This window comes from Passer domesticus, chromosome 6, assembly GCF_036417665.1.
Source record: "Passer domesticus isolate bPasDom1 chromosome 6, bPasDom1.hap1, whole genome shotgun sequence".
Lineage (NCBI taxonomy): Eukaryota > Metazoa > Chordata > Aves > Passeriformes > Passeridae > Passer > Passer domesticus.
This window is the reverse complement of record NC_087479.1, coordinates 30845599-30864578: the sequence shown is the minus strand read 5'-3', so window position 1 is coordinate 30864578 and position 18980 is coordinate 30845599. Positions and strand designations below refer to the sequence as shown.

At 35.5% G+C, this 18980-nt stretch overlaps 1 long non-coding RNA gene across 1 annotated transcript in view; it reads left to right on the top strand.

Annotated features, from left to right (window-relative positions):
- Window positions 1-18980, top strand: part of LOC135302119 (uncharacterized) — a 143467-nt gene that overhangs the window by 119528 nt on the left and 4959 nt on the right. The window contains exons 2-3 of the long non-coding RNA XR_010363815.1: window positions 13985-14104; window positions 15984-16134. This is a non-coding gene — a long non-coding RNA (uncharacterized LOC135302119). The remainder of the gene's footprint in view (window positions 1-13984; window positions 14105-15983; window positions 16135-18980) is intronic.

Here is an 18980-nt window from a genome sequence, read left to right as displayed (position 1 = left end):
ATGTGGGTCATGTCTGGTGCACTGCTACCTTCATCCACATTTTAATTTGGTCAGCAAACTTTTTACAATCCTAGTATTCCACAGCCTTCAGCAAGCTGAGTACACAGAAAACAGCAGTCTGCCTTGTTTTCTCCCATGGTTTCTTATATAAAGATACTTAATATAAAGGTCTTGAGCTAAGAAATCCATAGAGGAACGAATATGATTTAGTATAAAATGTAAAAGTGATATGAAGCATCTGTAAGGGGAAGGAGACAGTGGAGGGTGGTGGCTATTAAGGTTAGCTGCAAGGAGAACTGTCATGAAAGGTCTAGCAGAGAACCAGAATGTGGGGATGACATATCCCAAAGGGATTAAAGCAAATGAAATCCTAAATACCACAAGCAAGAAAAATGTCTTTATCTCCAAAAAGATGTAATTTTGAAAGATGATGGCGATGATTTTTAAATTAACTCATTTTTTGCAGTATAAGTTTATAGCAAGGAATTATTCAAAACAGGATATGACATTCTGTTACACCTTTATCTTATATGGAGGATACTGATCTTGAAATTGTACATGGAAATGGTATATTTGCAGAGAATGCTCAAAATATATTGCAAAAAAAAGTTGAGAAATAAAGTATACAATGCCTCCTTTTTATTTTCTCTTTTTTCCCACCCTCATTGCCTTAACTTCTTTTAGCAAGAAAGCACAAGTTTCATGTCAATAAAAGGACAAGACATTGTCCTCAGATAGGAGATAACTAGCATTACAGCCATTAATCTCTATTTGAAATATTCATTATGTCTTTTATCTGGAGAATTATCTAGGACATCAGCAAATTTCTTCTTGAGTTCAGTAAAATTTGCAATAAAAGCTGTAGGAGTTTATACATATGCTCAAACCTAACACATTCCTACATGCTGAAAAATTAAAGAATTAGAGTGGTCTTGGGAAGCAGATTTCCTCCTGATCTCATTTATTTAGAGAGTTTTTGAGTTGCTATGCATGACCTCAGTGATATAGAGAACACCTAACAGTGGGAAAAATCTCTTCCTGAATGCCATTGCTTGCTGTGGCCATACCCTCACTGAAGAGCAGTTCTTGCATCACCTGGGACCCCACAGAATGGTGCTGAATGTGCATCACATGCCAGTTAAACACAGAAGCCTCAGGGTGCAAAAATTTCAATCACAAATTTAATTTTATAAGTATACAATCTCTATTTTGACTTTTCACAACAATTTTTACAAGACACTCTGTTTCTTGGAATGTTAAAGGGGGCGTGAACACCTGCACACGTGTGCTTGCCACACTGAATGTTTCACTTCCTCATGAATGTTCCAACCATGCAGCCAGAAGCAAAAAAATACCAATTCAAATAACCACTAAGAGCAAGTGGATAAAGATAGGCAGAAATAATCAAAACTATAGTCTTAGTAGGTAATTTATGTCAAATCACAAGACTGAAACTGTTTGCATAAAAAAGATAAATAACTTGGAAATAAAATTATTTTCTAAACACAAAATCCCTATTATATAAAATCTTCAAACTGAAAGTGTGCTGAATTTATTAAAAAAGCCATAGCTGCTGCAACTCCATTATCTAACTGAAGTAGTTCTGATAACCAAGCTCTGATAACAATGCAAACAACTTCCAGTATCTAGAGCTTTTTTTTAGTATTCAGAGATCATGTATATCTTCCCCACTGATATTTGTCTAGTGAAGAAGAGATATTCCTAAAATACACATAAAACTAGAATGAAATCATTTGTAAGCAAAGCAGCTTGAAACACAGAAAACAGTATCTCAATCTTCCTGCATTCTTTTTTATTCGCTGCACCATAGCATGAGTAATTTTGAAACTGCAACATTCCATTTATTGTACAATTATGTTATATTATTTTCCTGTTGCCACAAAGCTTCTGTGAAAACATGCTTCATATATGCCTAAGCAGTTTACCTTGCATGAGTATTTGCATTAAATAAATGAAATTTCACTTCTTTCTAAAGATATCATGCTGAGACACAAAAGTATTCCCTGCTATTAGGAATGTTCTTGTACAGATCTAAAAATTGTAAATGAATTTGTAGATGGTTGGTTCCATTTAAGTGAAATAGAGTGAGCATAGATCTTTATGAAAATGTGTTTACTTAACCAGAAAACACAAATATTTTTATTAAATAGGCTGGTTTCTTGTGGATGTAAGATTTTAAAAGCTATACTTAAAAGCAGTATTCCAATGACAGTCTATAGTCCCTTCCTCTAACAACATTCTAGGGTGTAGGACATGCTTCATAAATCCAATGGAAGGTATAGATAAATGTGTGGTATAGCATCTAGCAGAGAGATTTATCCATTTATTTCCCCAATACTGAAACCTAAATAATTGATTTACATATAATGGAGATCTTACAGCTTCCATTGTAATTATGTATACTATTGTAAATTTACAAAGTCAAGCTGACTGTTTATTCCTTCTATTAAATGCAAAGTACATACTTTTGAACTTTATTTTTATTTAAAATTTATTTACTTTTCTGAATGGTTAATGAAGAAAAACCAAAAGAAAACAAAAGAAAATTACCAGCAGTGTGTATGTGTATATATGTATAATACTCAATGTCTAAGGTTTTGCAAATGGAATTAAACACCAATAGGGAAAAAAAATCACATGAGCAGAAATTAAGCTTCAGAACAAATGTATTTCTGTGATACTGTCTGTAACTCATGCTGGATAATCATGAACCCAGCAGCTAATGACCTCTATCTACTCTGACACATTAAGTCCAACCAAAGATAATGGTGTCCTGCGTAAATTAACAAACCCAGTGGTAAACTTGCTTCTAGTTCAGCGGGAGACAGTGTGCAAATTAGCATTGGTTCTTAATAAGATCAGTGTCCTGCAATCTACAGTTCTGTAGTGTTCATAATGCTGTTTCTTTTCAGGTGAAAATTTTTTCTCTAGAGGACACTTGCACAATACATTTTTCTGACAGAGAATCATCCTCACCCTAATCAGTTCCCTCCTTGAAAACTTTCCCTATTTCTTGTACCTTCACGCTGTGAGTGCTGCTGTGAGTTGTTGGGAATGATTATTCATTTGTAAGCTTCTTTAATAGCATTTCCTTTAAATGTTGAGGTACCCAACAGAGCAAACCAGGATTTGATTTTATAATTATAATAATTCAGCAAAAGTAATGGTCACTCTATTGGCAATCTTTTTCTAATTTGTTCATCATAGTTTATTATCTTCCTAAAATTTCAAATAAACTATTATCTGTTACATAATTCAGAGGCAAACTATTGTCAAGGACCTTATTCTGGGAACGACAGTGCATATTGCCCCTGTATGCTTAGTCAACTCTATCCATCCAAATATCTGAAATGAGATAGCTCAGCAGCTGCCCTGGGGTGTTCTGCACCGTTTGGGAACCAGTTCCTATACCCAGCTCTCCACAACACAGAGCATAGTATGCACAAAGCTGCACTCCCTAGAACTTTGATGCTTGCTGCTAAACAATGGTGTATTGGATATTTAGCAACATCATCCCTGTGCCTTAAAACAATTTGTTGGTGTTTCCCTTCCTTGATTATAAAATCAAACTGATTATTTGAAAGCAAGGTATGTTTTTTAAAATACCTTATTTTCATGGCGTTTTTTTCAGGTTTTTAAAAATTACTTTCTAAAACAGGTAAATGGTATTATAGTGAGAACATTTGGGTTAATATTGGCTGGCTTATTTGGTCAATTTTTTCTACCCCTTGTTAAAAAAAGTCATTCATGGACAATCTTTCCACTGTCCAGCAACTTCTGTAGAAGACCAGACCACGTGTGCCAAATAAAAAGGTTATGTATGTTGTCCAGCAGTAGGTGAATAGTTTTGCTATGAACAAAATTTTTACAATATTAGGTGAGGTTTAATGAAAGCATTTCAGATATAAATTATGCGCTGAAAAATGACGATGTTCCCTAATTTGTCTGTATATAGTGAAGCATGATTATGGAGCTGGGGGCAGAGGGATGTTCTGGTACATACCTGATAGAAGAAACTGTGGTATATTCTTCTAATGGGAGTTTTGTGAGAAAAAGTTTAATACACAGCTCTTGTCTGAACAAACCTCTCACTGTAAAATGTTTACCTTTAATGACATGTACTATTATTTCATGATTATTTTAAAATACACTTAAAGAGTTTTACATGTTAACCAGCTACTAAGAATGCCTTAATAGACAACTAATTTTTGTTAGAGGTGTCTCGACAATTTTATATGCATGCATTATGTTTTCTTAAAATGGGGAAATTATGCATCTGAAGGAATCTGTCTAGAATAATGGGGTTCTATAGAGGTTACTTTAATCACGTTCACCAGCAGTTATAGCTGTTTTACATCTTATTTGCAACAAAAGGGAACTCTAATTATCTTCCAAAAGAGCATAAAATGGTGTGCTTTGCTGCTGATGTAATGTTGATTCGTGAATGCTGCTGATCAGAACTGACAACTAAATACATGTCACACTTTTAAGAAATCAGTGGTGGTGACAGGATAACCCTCTTTTGTGACCTGGGGACCAGGAGATGAGGTATATATTTGCTTGCTAAGTAGAAACAATTCACAGTTTTTCACTTTGAAATAAAAATCAAAATGCTGTTATAGATGGGTTATCGATGATTTTTAACAATGCACCAGTTCTGTTATGACTTATAAGCTACCTTCTGTAAAACAGATCTACTGCTTGCAAATCCCAATAAAATAGAAAGGTTTTTACATATTTGTCTCATTTTTTATAAATTACTGACTCTTTATTTTGTATTCCTATATACTGACAGGAATTTAAATCCTTACAATATCTATAATAGGTATATATTTGCTGCTGACGTCATAAGGGACAACAAAGAATTTCGGTATCTTTGCAGCATGGTTTCAAATGCTTGCAATTCAAGCTCACACATAACTGCAAATTAGAAACATGCAGACCCCAAAACATGCAAAACTCACTAAATATGATTCAACTGTATATCAATACCCATGCCACCCATGCATATGGAGCAGTTTGTTTACATTCCATTTCAATATGGAGTTAATCCACAGAGATCGAAATACATTGGGAATAACTGATATTTGCTACATGGCACTGTTTAAGAGCCATAGTGGAAAGTTAAAACTTTACATGCCAGGCCTGAATGCTCTGCGTTTAACCTAGATACTGAGATACCTGCCTGGTATGAAAGTTTAATTCACAGCCTTGTTTATTTAAACTAAGAACAGTAATTAAAATGCTTATATAGGCTGCATTCAGCCTTCTTTTATAACTGTCAACTTTCATCAGCATTGCTGAGGTTTAACACTTTAGTAGGTCTACCTCTGACTATATAAATTTAAAATAGTCTGTATTTATTACTGCATACCTCTTCTATGGTACTTACTGAGTAATAAATATTTTTACAATATTTCTTTTTCTAATTTTGGCAGATTTGCATGCCAGTGATATTTGTATGTGTGACTCTGAGTTAGTATGTAGTAAATCATGTGTGCATGGTTAAATAAAGCTAAAGGATTTCTTCAACTGAAAAAAAAAAAAAAAAACAAAACCTCAGTCCACTTTAATCTACTTGCACAGTCTACAGCTTATGGATGATTAAAGTGAAAACATATTTTATCAGAAGTCTTTCTGATAGTAGTCTCTCCTTCTGTTCACTTTATCTCTTTGTGGAACTCCTCTACTCATGTAAATAATTCCAAATCAGTGATATGAGTACCATTATTTTCCAGTGCTTTCATTTACAAGTGTTATCTAACAATTTATTTTATACCCATTTTTATCAGTATCGTATAAATAACTGATTTGATCCAAAAGCTCCTACAACTAGGAAAGTAAATTATTTTAGAGCAGAAATGGGCATATGATTGACTAGAGATTGGTTTTGAGAGAGGAGGAATGATCCCGAAAGCTTTTCTGTCTAGGTTCCTAGAGATTTTAAGTAACATTTTCTTCAGATGTGATCTGTTTATTCTGATGCAATTTCTTTACTTTGCATCTGAGAAATACTCTTTGTAAGAGTCTTTAAATGGACAAGAATGCTTCTCTCCTGCCAAATACCTGGGGATGGTCCTTTGAATTTTATGATCTATTTTTTTCTACTGAGTACCAAGACACATTTTGTTGCAATTATTAGCACATTACTCATCATTACTCATAGGGAAAGAAAATACAGCTTTACAAATCACTGAATGGTACCTTTATGTTTAAAAAGCAAAAAATCAGGTGCAAAACATCAAGTACAAAAAATTCAAAGTGGGTTAGTTTTCTCTTCCTTCATTTCTGTGAAAAAATTTCCTCTATTTGTATCAATACTAGTTAGAAGCTCTGAAAATATGGGACAGAAGTAGTTATTTCTTAAGAAGATACCAAAAATATTAGTTTGTCTTATATGTATACCACAAATCCACACTAGTATTTTTCATCTCCACTTCTCCATTAGAAATAAAAAACATATTTCACGTATAGAGGACACTAAGTTGGATGTTTCTACATCTAATACCATTTGAAGGTAAGAACTCTTCTTCATCAAGTTCAATATCCTAAATTAAATTTTCTACTTCGTTTATTTGAATTAAAGGCTTTGTACTGCTTTAATTTGCTGCATAAACATAAAATTGCTCTTCTTTAACAAAAAAAAAAGGGGGGGGCTTGAGATATGGATAGTTTCAGGTGTTGGTTTCTTTTAGTACCATTTTACTCATGATTCAAACAGCACATCTAGATGTGTGAGATAGGTGAGAGGGTCTGGTCAGCCTTTTCTATGAGGCTACTTCCTCTTACCACACTCCTCAAAAGAAATGTAAATATATATTTTTTTAAAAGTGAGGTTTTGTATTTTTCTCAGAAATAAAGGTTTGCATTTCTGAAAATTCTGTGGGTTCTTCTCAGTCTTAATATTCCTCCTCAGAAAACAGGAAATGGCATTTTGATGTTGTTGTGCTCTATTTCAAGTAATAAAAATAACAGTATTGTGTATTTTGACCTGTGTTTCTTTTTCCAAATTCCCTTTGTCTGGATTGAAGCCTTGTAAGAGAGAAACATGGAAAATCAGCAATGTGATTTTAAGCATTTGGTGCCACAAAGAAACAAGGAATTGTCTGATAAGCCCCTTAACCAATAGTTTCCTGTGATCGGCTTCCTCAACCCTGCACAAGCACAGTCTCCTCCTCTATCAGGCTGGCTCCACTTGACCCCCCATGTGCCCAGCACTGAGACAGATAAATCCCCAGTTTGCATCTCAAGTTCTGCCCTCAGCTCACATTCCCCTCAATTTTTCTCGCAGTCTCTTGTTCCTAGTCTCCTGTAAAATCTTACCAGCATATCAACCCTATTTTTCTCCTTACAGGCTTCTTTTTTTCCCTTTCTTTACTGCTAAAGGATCCTTTCTGAATTTCTTTTTCAGCAAGTAGACATGGCAAGAAGCAAACTCCCTGTCCTACTTCATGTGGACGGTGGGGAACGAAGTGGGCAGTAGTCCTCTGTCAGATTGCTGAGAGGAGGAGAGACAACCCTCCCACAACAGCTCCTTTCCTCAGCAAGGGAGTGTGCTCAGGAGCCAGGTAATAGGAAAGGCTTTCCTTGTGACAGAGCCAAAGTTTTTTTGGGGCCTGGAGGTTCCCATGTCATCTTGCAATCTCTGCCAGAAGCCCATTATTCATCCCTAATTCATGGGAGCTGGCATTATTACTCCGTGCTGCTCATTAGCGTTGCTGTGGCTGTGGGTGGGAGCTCCAGGCAGTGTTACTCTCCCAGCCCAGTGTTCACAAGCTGGCCCTTTGTGCAAGAAGTATTATTTGTAAATGTCAACCATGTACTAAGTAATGACTCAAGGGACTAACAAATCAAAGCTCAAGGCTCTGAGTGAGACACTCATCTGTCTAATAAACACGGAGCTGGATTGTACTGGATCTCATTTAACTACCATCACCCTTTAAGCTCAGCTGCTCTATTTCACTATCTCGTATCAAAATATTGTATCTTAATATGCTTAAACCCAGACCTTCCACAGGTAGTAGGGCCAAGTGTGAGAAGCAGCAACAAAGCCAAGGTGTCAAGAGAGCTCTTGGCACCTGAAGAGTAATACAAAGGAAAAAAGTACTGTTCATTGACAACTTGTTTCTTTTCTCACTACTTAAAAATCCAGGCCCAAAATATATGACTATAGAGCCTGATCAAAGCCGGTTAATTTCCATAGTATTCTTGGCATTGACTTTGATAGGCTGTGAATCAAGCCCATCCCCAAGTAGAACATATGGGTCTCTTGCACAGCTTATTTCTATTCATACTTCACTTTTTTTTATTTATTTCATACATTATTCACAGTTTGTGATGGCAGAAAGACAGTTTATATCAGTGACACAAAGAAGACAAAGAAAGAAATACAGCATATGTGTTGTCATTATTATGAAAACTAAGGCATATTGGGCACAATGCATTTCATTTTCATTATATTACAGGATTCTAATAAGCACCATTGATAGTGAAGTCACTTGTCCTTACCACAAGTAAAGAAGAAAGAAATGAAAACTTTTCAGGTTGTTTTTGAAAATCTTGTATACTGTCTAGGCATTTTAGGCACAAATTTAATTTCACTTCAACATCACAAGTTCCTTTGATGACAAAGTCACGTATCTTTAGTCCCAAACACAAAAGTAAATAAGACATTTAGATAGTTTTCTTTTACTTTGAAGGTATGTTTATGTTTGAAAATGTGAATGCCTATGTCAGACACATTGAATTTTCTGGTTCAGACCAACTCTGGGCTTAGTTAGAGCAATTATCTAATACCTGATAAAACACAACTATGTCTGCCTGAAGGTCTACAGAAATACATGAAATCTTTAAGTACATACAGATTAGAATGGAAAGGCAGGATGAACTGTCTCTCATGACCAGGACTCTGGGCCCAGCCCTATGCAATGTGTGCAGTTATAACCAAGCTCACATATTCATTAATCTAAGTTATAACTCTGGGTCTCAGAAAACCTGAGGAATGTTGAGATTTCATGCTAATTTTATATATTTTATTTTATCTGAATTTTAATTTAATTTAATGCATTTTTTACCTAATATCTATCAAGTTTTTTTTTATCTAGAGCTCCCAAATATTCCTCTCACATGTGCATGCCTGCACTTCCTCTCCACTTAGATCTGCTTTTTTGTGCAGATTAAAAATTCATGTCTGGTTGCCAGGAGGAGAGAGTGATTATGAAATCCACTGTAACAATATTTTAAACAAATAAATAAAAACAGCTGGGAAAAGTCAACAAGATCTCCAAGTCGATAGTATAATGCCACTTGAAAATATGGACAGAATGTTTTCCCATTGAGATGTGGCAATGGTATTGCTAACAGCATGCAGAACTAGGAAAGAGAACACTGAGTGGCAATAGCCTTTTGTGTTGATTTTTCTTTTGGAAGGAAGAAAATGAATGAGCATGATTTTTCTTGTGAGTCAGTGATGAGTATTTTCCACGTATGCCACTGCTGAGTTTCCTGTAGGTCACAACAAATACAAGTGGGAAGATAGGATGGTTGGCTGGGACAAGATCACAGAATTAAAAAATACATCCCCAATATTATTTCATTATTTTAGTGAACAAAGAGTATTCTATTTAAAACTGTCTATTTTAAGAGATATTTTCTCAGATTTTTCACTCTGAATTGAAATTCACTCCCCACAAGAGCAGTAAGGTCATATTAATATGCACTTTATTTTGCATAAAGTTCTCATTCATCAGCTCTGTCCCTGAATTCTAATAATCCACACATGCATGCTCTTTAATAGACTTTTAAAAGTACTTCTTACGAAAAGAAGACAAGGTGCTCCTACGAACATGGTTTCCACAGAGTAACACACAGGTGCTGCTGCCCTAGCCACTTAAGCATTTTAGATTGTAGGCCAATGTTTAGATCACGGATGTGTTATTTAGCAATTAAAAGGTTTTCAAAGCTTGGAATTTGCTAGGTCATCATGTCACAGTTTAAGAGTCAGTCAGGAAACTCTCTTCTGAACCTGAGAAATGTTTTTCAATATTTTTTGCTTTTCTTTCTCTAGGACTAGGGCTAATTTTAGTTCTATGCCAAAAAAAAGGTCTTCTGGCCTCTTGGGGTAGCAAAGCTGTTCTTCTAGAAGGTGTACATAGCTCTGTTGGCCACTTTGCCAGTGCTCAATTGCTATGCACAACCAAAGAGTTTATACTTTATCTCTCAACAGGTGGATATAGACAGTCTTGAGCAAAACAACATAGGTGGGTAAGGGTCTTCCTAAAGGACACATGGTGGTGGAAACATTTTGTAGCATTGTGAGACCAGTTTGCTCTTGCACCTTTTGAGCTGGTGGTGAGCTTACCCAAGGCATTCTCCCTTGCCTGCATCTCCTTCCTGGGTCTCCTTGCTCCCTCTCTCTTCCTTCTGTGTCAGTCTCTCCCTCTTGTCTTGGCACATGGGAGTTTGCCCGTGGGAGGGCTATTTGAAATGGAAGGGGATAGGCACAGACTGTTGCATGAAGGATGTGATCTTCTCGTCTCTCCAATTTGCACTCCAAAATATTCTTGTACTTTCCCCCAAAACACCTTTGCTGATTCTTGGTCTTCACACCTAAATACCTGGGAATGTCTTTTTTGGTAGAGCAATTTGTAATTTTCTACTTCCAAGGGTGAGAATGATGCAAACTATTTTATCCTCATCCTTAGAAAAAAACAGATTTTCACTGTCTGTTCTGCTGAGGAAGAATGAGACTGCTCTAATTAAGAAAAAGTGAAGTTTCCAAAGTTCTTCTGAAAGAGAAAAAATATGAGCAAAGAATGTGATAATGAGATGAAGTGCAATGGTCAGTGGAATATGGGAAAGTGCCACAAATTTCTAGTCAATATCTTTCCAGTTGTGACCCAAAAAATCTATCTAGTATTTTGACACTCTTACAATATAAAGTGTTGTGTGAACAGACATTACCTCAATAAATGTGAAATGTTTCCAATAAACCTGGAAAGAAATTTCAATATACCTAAAGTGGGGAGCAATTATAGAGACTCTGCCTAGTTTTCAAATAAGAAAAGTGCAACTTTTGTTCATATTTGTCTTCTTGAAAAGAACAGCCAGCCTATGCTATGTGCTCTTTCAACTATATTTCAAATATGACTTTTTATTAATGTCACTGTGATTACTTGCTTTCCTGACTCCTTGTAAGGAATAAGATTTGTTTAATCTCCTTTCTCTCCAAGCCTACTTGTCATCCTGAGCTCCAACTTAAAAAAAAAAAAAATCTTAATCTGGCTAGTTGTCTCATAGTATTTGGCTTCTTCTAGATTAGGGTGGGTTTTGTGTCTTTAATAAAAAGAGGATATTTTAAGAGTAACTCAGTGCTGACTACAAATATGAAAAAAAACTTTTAATATTGCTGACTTAAGGACTATTATTACAGATAAAATGTATTTTGATCTACTCAGCAATTTGAAAATATTATATTTGTAGAACAGAAATATTTAACCCAACCAAAACCAGCAAAGAGAAGAAAATTCAGGAATTCAAAAACCTGGGAAGAAATTATTAAAAAACAAATCTTCAAAGCAGTATATAGGCATATGCCTCATATTCTGAAACCAATATCTGAGCAAATATCTTTCAGGATATCTGTACAGATACATGTGAAAATAATTCTTTGTTCAACAGCTTCCTCTAGCATAAAACTTCCTTTATGCCATAGCATAAAGGAAGTTTTAAATATTGTCATATCCAGAAACTGATTCTGATTTTTATTTTCTTTTAATGACAGTGCTCATGACTGAGACTCCTGAAAATCACAATTCTGGTTTACATGTTAAAACAAGGAAAGGAATGAGCTCTGCAATTTGAATAGCAACCTCAAACACACACAAAAAAAAGAATTTTGCAAAACTGTACTATATTAGGAGGCTGAAGGAAAGCATCCATTTAAAAGCCATATAATGAAATGGCTGAATTTATCTACAAGAGAAACATAAGACTGAAATGCAAAAGTAATACCTCTTTAAGAGAGTGCTTGTGTGCCTCAGTCATAAATTAGGGCATTGGTATGAAACACATGAAGCACTAAGCAAACACACAAGATTCTTCATATGCCAAAGACAAGACAACTGTTCCAGCAAGAGAGGTTTTCTTTGTTACCATCATTTTAGAATCCGTATAGGCATTTAGAATCTGTATAGGCAGACACAGGATTGCAAAAAGAAGTGTAATAATGCATTAACTCAAAGAATGCAGCCAGAAAATGTAAACTTTTTCGGTCAGGCAAGTCTTTCTTCAGGTCATATGCTTCAAACTAACATAGATATTTCATGATTATGTCAAAGCTGGTTTTGCAAATATTTAGAATCAAAGTAAATGAGGTCAGAATTTTGTGGAAAAGACCAGTCAATTATCCTATAATTAAAGCCTGCATAATAATGCATTACACCATGGAATATAATTCACATTCAGTGTGCAGCTGTACAACTGGTATTTCCTAACACTAGAATAATAGACTGCAATCTCAGTAATTGTGGCACTGACTTGAAAATCTTGAAGATACAGAAGATGTAAAAGGCATTCTCCCCAGAAATTGTGGGTTTGTTTTTACTTTGATAAGCACAATGACATTATGTCTCTCCTCTTCATTCAAAACTCTGGTGAGCAAGTCAATTTTGTGCCTTGCATTGTTAAAATTTTGTAATACTTTTGCAAGACTGACATAAGTGGCTAAGACTAATAAAGCCACACCTTTTAAACACATACTCTTGTTTCTCCTGGCCTGCAACTGCTTACTTTATTGCATCTACTGTACATTCTGCCCTAAGGAGGAAATATGTTCACACTCTGCATTAAATACCTTTATAGAGCAGAAATGCACATGCCCGTAAAAGAAAAGTAAACTGGCCCTCTCTGAGGTAGAGGATCAGATTGTGAATGATTGATTTCTCAATCAAAACCAAGTATTTACATGCCTTCAACTCTATCTTGCATAGAGGTGAGACTTCCTGGTTCATTTGCTAGTCTCTTGGAATCAGTAAGCTACTGATATAGATGGCAGTCTTACTCATGCTTAAATACATTTATTTGATGAAAGCAGAAGTTGCTACTTAAACTCATCTGTAAAAGCTTCAAAAAGTAGCCAGCTATTTCAAACTTCAGGCAAGAAATCAGATTATTTACATACATATATACAGGTATTTTTAGAAAAGCCTCAACAGGAGTAAAATGTCAGAACATAGTTTTGACCAGCAAAGCGAAAAAATTCAGATGTGTCCCAAAAGATGTACTTGGTTAGTGAAATACCCACGTTAAGAGAAATTCAAATATTCTGGGTGATTCTTGACATTTCAGCTATGTTTTCTCAATATTTTCTCCACGGAAAAATGCATTATTAAATAAAGTAAGATTATCATATGATCCATAAATAGAGGTAATGACCTTAATTCATTTTGTAAGCTGCACATAAGAGGCACATACCACCTTCCGTGTTTCTTGGTATACAGTTTTGCATGCTGGGAGGTGAATAAATCAATTATTGTTCATGACTGTGATTTTATGCGTTGCAAAGCGTGGATCTGAGTCAATCAAACTCAGATTTTTATCCAAATGAATAACTGTCTGTTTATGCCATTAGACATGAATTGCTGCTTCATTAATTATTAGCTAGCCACTATGTCCAAAAATGGTGACAGAAGAATATTGTGTGTACATATCTTCATGCAACTTGCACCAGAGCTGGAGTACTACCATTAAAATAACTCTTGTTGTCAGTCATTAGGGCTTTTTTCCAAGTTCCGTTCATGCTTATATACTCATCATGCCTCTTCTTGTTTTTGTAACTCAGTGATGCACATTGAGTTCTAAATACCATTTGCTTGTTCAAGGCCTGGATTGTTGGCTTCTTCCCTTACAGTGCTCTGAGCAAAATCAACATTTTTCTCATTCATTCCCCCCCTTTGCTTTTCAGGGGCAGAGCTACCACTGAAGATGATTTGCAGTTTTTGATATATCAACACAGCTTTGCAACAAAAGCTGTCTTGCATGAATTTTAAGCATAAAGCTTCGGGAAAGCAACACTTCTGCGTAGGTAAAGTCTATTGGTAATCATCTGCACTGCCTGAGAAACTGAGAAGTGTTTTGCACTGCAGACACTAGGTCATATATTTGCTAAATTTATTATATTTGGTAAAAGCAGAATGTCCTCATTTTTAAGTCGTAATAGAGGCATATAAATAAAGAACTATACATAGCCATGTTTAAATCTTCTGTCACTTTAAGACAAAATTTTAACAGAAAACACCTGGTAACTTTCCTCTAATATCATAAAGAGAATGCTCATTTGGAACTGTATTGCTTATCACTTTCCTAAGCATATTGGGGATTTTTAGTGCAGATTTTCTTAAGTTGTATAGATACATACAACTTAAGCAAGTTGTACAACATGCAAAAAATGGAAAACAAGAATGAGACCTGGGTTTCTTTCCCTTCTTGTAGCAACTCTACTGTATTATTAGAAGCAATGCTACTGTAAACTCTGCTGGGTACTGTTAAAATATCTTCAGGAATTCATCAGTTATGACATTCTGTTTCTATTCTATTTATTCTTTATTACTGGTTCTTGCAAGTGTGATTTCACACAACTTTTTAAAGGGACATAAAAATCCTTGTCTACCTTTGCCTTTAAGTAGCTCTGGAGGCTGGCTTACCTTTATGCCCTTAGTCTCAAGCAATTCAGTTTCTGGGCAACGGCTTGTTCACCTCTCTGTGCCAAAAGTTCATAAATTCATGAACAGCCCGATTTACCAAACTAATAACAGCTTTCAACTTGAATCAATAAGAGACATGATTTACCATAACATTTTGAGACACCCCAAAAGGCAGATCTAGACAGTTAAACTGTCCTATGTTTTCTAGAAATCTCAGAAATCACAGAATGTTAATTTGAGTTTGGTGAGACCTCTGGAGATCATCTCATCCAGCCCCTTCCTGGTCCAGTATGGTCACCTAGAGCAGGTTTCCCAGGACTATCTCCAGACGTCTTTTGAATGTTTCCAAACTCCATGTTCAAGAGACTACACAACCCACTGTCTGTGAGAGTGCTGTCACCTTCACAGTAAAAAATTGTTTATGTTAAAGAAAAATAGTATTGATTAACTGGCGGTGATGAGGAGAAGCAGAAGCTAGGAGTGATAACTCAGTTTCCCTGTGATTGCTTTACAATTTCCATGGTCAGACATTATGGACTTCTGTTTTCAATTTTATGTCAATAGGTGTGTGTCAAGTCCTAGAACAATAAAAAAGTCAATAAAAATTAATAATGGAATAACAGAAAACCCACTGCCTGAGTCACTTGATGAATGGCTCAATGACAGCACATGCATGAATACTCTGTTCCTGTGTTAATTGTGAGGCAACTTCACTGCCAGACCTTAGCCACAGTAACTCTACTGCTGGTTCCTAATGTAGGGGGATTCATCTTACAAATGACACTGAAGTGATTACAGACAGGACGAAAAAGATAATAGTAACAATAGTTGAAGACACCATCCTCAAAATATTTGACCTCCACAGTACTTCATCTCAAGTGGAAAAATAAACCTGATGGGGAATGGTAAGGCTAGTTGTGGTTGTTAGAGAAGTCTCCAGTGTCTTCATTGTCAAAGGCAAGATTTTTTATTCCCACTCTCAGAAAACTTTTCCTGTGTTTATCTAACACATCACATCCATCACACATGTATTGTCATTCCTACAGAAACCCTCAGTCTGGCTTTCCAATATAGCTATAGGAAAAGTAAACAAGCAAACACATTCCTTTCTCTTAGTGGTGTCTGCAGTGGCAATGGCCAAAGATTTTGTGAGTGAAGTTTAGTCTTGTTTTCCAATTTGAGCCAAAATTACTACCGATCATACCAAAAAAGGACAGCAGACTAAACTGAATTTTACCTTTGTCCTTTTGTGGTCTACAGTGAATGACAGCTAAATTTGGGTTTGCCATAAGTGAAAAGAGCAAAGTCTTGGCAAGTGTCCTGAGATGACTCCATCTCCACTGCTTCATAAATATGTCAGTTTACATTCAGGATTTTTTTGTGGAACTTTGATGTACATCAACAGCAGAAGGTACGTGTCATCTTTTTCAGGTGTGGTGGTGTCCTCTCATGGTAAGTAGCTTTCAAGTTTATTACATTTTGGGTAATAATATCATTACTATGGTAATGACATAATATGTGCCACTTTTGGGAATGAGAAATTGCACATAATTTCTATTTGCTTCAGTCTTGTTTCTATAGCAACAAGACTAGTAATTCTCATTAATGACTAGGTTGTTAGCATTGTTATTTTTGGTAATTCCAGGTTATTAATGCCCTTAGTTTTTCTGCATCTTATTGATGACTAAATCTGAGTGGCTGTTAAACAAAAAAAAAAAATAGGTCCAGTTGACTAAAAACTATCTTCCACAAAAATCCAAAGAGTGCTTTTTTAATCTAGTTTTTAAATTAGCACAGAATTAATTTGAGAGAATAGAAGTAATAAATCATTTAGGCTAGAGGCAAAATTCAAACTGACTGGTAAACACAAGTATTAACACAAACCACACAACTGTGATGGAAGTGCTGACATTATCATTTAACATTTCAGTTTGCCAAGTTCATCTTTCCACTAGAAAAGACATTTCCCCCCTAGAGTAATATTGCTATAAGAGCAGCAAGGCAGTTTCAGGCACAATGGTTGTCATGAGTTCATTTACCACTGGGATTCAAGGTTAAAGGTTGTACCTAAATGCCACAAGGTCATTACTGTAGCTACATATTCTGTTATATTTCATTCTCCTTAAGGGCAAACCGCAGGCTAAATACCTATGTGCTAAAGAATTACAAATATAGTCTTCTAATTATAGAAGATATCAAGATTACACTTACATTCCTTCCCTTCTAAAGTGCTGTACAGATGCCATGAAATAATTCCCCAAAAATTTAATCCACCTTAAGAGAACAGTACAGTAAGCTTGGCTTCTTCTCCCTAAAAATGCTTATGCATGTCCATACTTTTACCTACTGACTGCTCATTTGTGTAGTCACATGTTGGTGCCTGCCAGACCGGGTGCAGTTTATCCTGCTTGTTTTAAGTCACTTTTCTTAAGAAGGCTTTAAAAATAGAATTCCTTGAAAATGCTTCAGTAGTAAAGTTTATAATTTCTTTTATGATGTTCTTTTAAAGTATACAGCAATATTTTGCAATCACTCAGTAAGCATTAATAAAGCATTTATAACATCTTTAAGTTTAGAATGCCGCTGTTGCCTTCTGAGCTAATATTAAGAGGTAGAAGTTAGAGATGGACTGCATTTGGTGATTAAGTAATTAAGGGGTTTGAATTTAAAAATATGTTATAGCAGAACTTTGGGAGAAAAACAGAAGACTTGGAATAAAATAAAAGAACAAGTGAAAGTAAAATGATCATATCCTTTATTTTTCCCAATCATAGAATCCACATCTGGGCCAGATCTGAGACCAAAATACTCAAAGTATTAGTCTTTGCTTCTCTGGAGGTAGGAATTGATTACTTCTCCTGCAATCAGGCAGGCAAAGACAACTGTGCAGGCCATGAATTTTCTTTCAAGATATATAGTATGGACTCTATAGTATATCCCACTTCTACTTATACTCTTCAGTAGCACAGATACAAGTTATACTTTTGTGCAAACTTTTGATAAAATCTGCAAGTTCTGACACATATATTTACATACACAAAGGAAACAATTTTTCTCTCAATGAAGAAATCCTCTTAATTTCTTCCCTGCATTACAAATCAATTCAGAATCTGTTTTTACTGCAGGCTACTGGACTGAATTTATGAAGCTGCAAAGGATAATTTATTTCAATTAATAATTTCCTATACTAAATATTATTCATGTTAAACTTCTTGCGTAAAAATATATGGTTTAATATTTAAAATTATTATTTAAAATAGTGCTTTAAACCCATGGCAATGGATTCTTAGGTCTTCTGTCCTTCTGTTGGGCAATGGGGACAAAGTAGTCAACTCACCCTACTAGTCAACTCACCCTAGAATGATGAATTGTTGGAGACAGGAGATTTTGACAGAATGCACAATGCTAGTTGCCAACTGACACTGTGGGTCAACAGCCATTTAGCATAAATTAAAGCAGTGCGTAGGCTGCTGCAGTGTATGCCAAGACCAATGAATAACTCTTGCTTGGATGAGGATGCCTGGCTCATTCACAGCTCTTTTCAACCTCCTGTGCTTATGGCTTCCTAGCACATCTAAGAATGTAGTAAGTGTTCAGGTTCTTTACCGTAAAAGGATGGTCTGATTCAAGGAATCATTTAAGAGATGGATCTGTGACAATGAAATTAAGCTAATCATAAGCATTTGCTTTATCGGCTATAATTTTTTACATACAAAAATAGTGAAAAAAGCTAATGAAACCCCTCATATTTGTTTATAAATATCTAATATTTTAGCATAAAATTCATGCAGACACATTTTTGCCTATAACGCATATGATATTTCAAATCACAAACTTGGCAAATTTCAAGCACCTGACCCTGAGGAACATAATGGAAATATTCAACATGGGCAGCTTCTCTTCAATATAGCCTAGAGAAATGAACATTAGTGGTGTTCAGGCATTTTCTGACAAGACTGATTCTAATTCATTTTTGTCAGAACTGAGGTTTTGGTAGAAGTTTTTGCAGCAAGATGAAAACTGATCAAAATTATAGGTGGAATCACATCTTGAGAAAGGCCACTGATTACAGGGAATTACACATATTACAAGGAAAATTCCCCTTGTTTGTTTTCACCTCCAAATGTCCTTTACTTTGATATTTTCAGAAGAAAGAGAACTTGGGGAGAGAGGTAGCTCAAAGTGACTTTTTGATTTTCCTAATGTGGTGTGTTGATCCTGGCTGGATGCCAAGCACCCACCAAAGTCACTCAATCA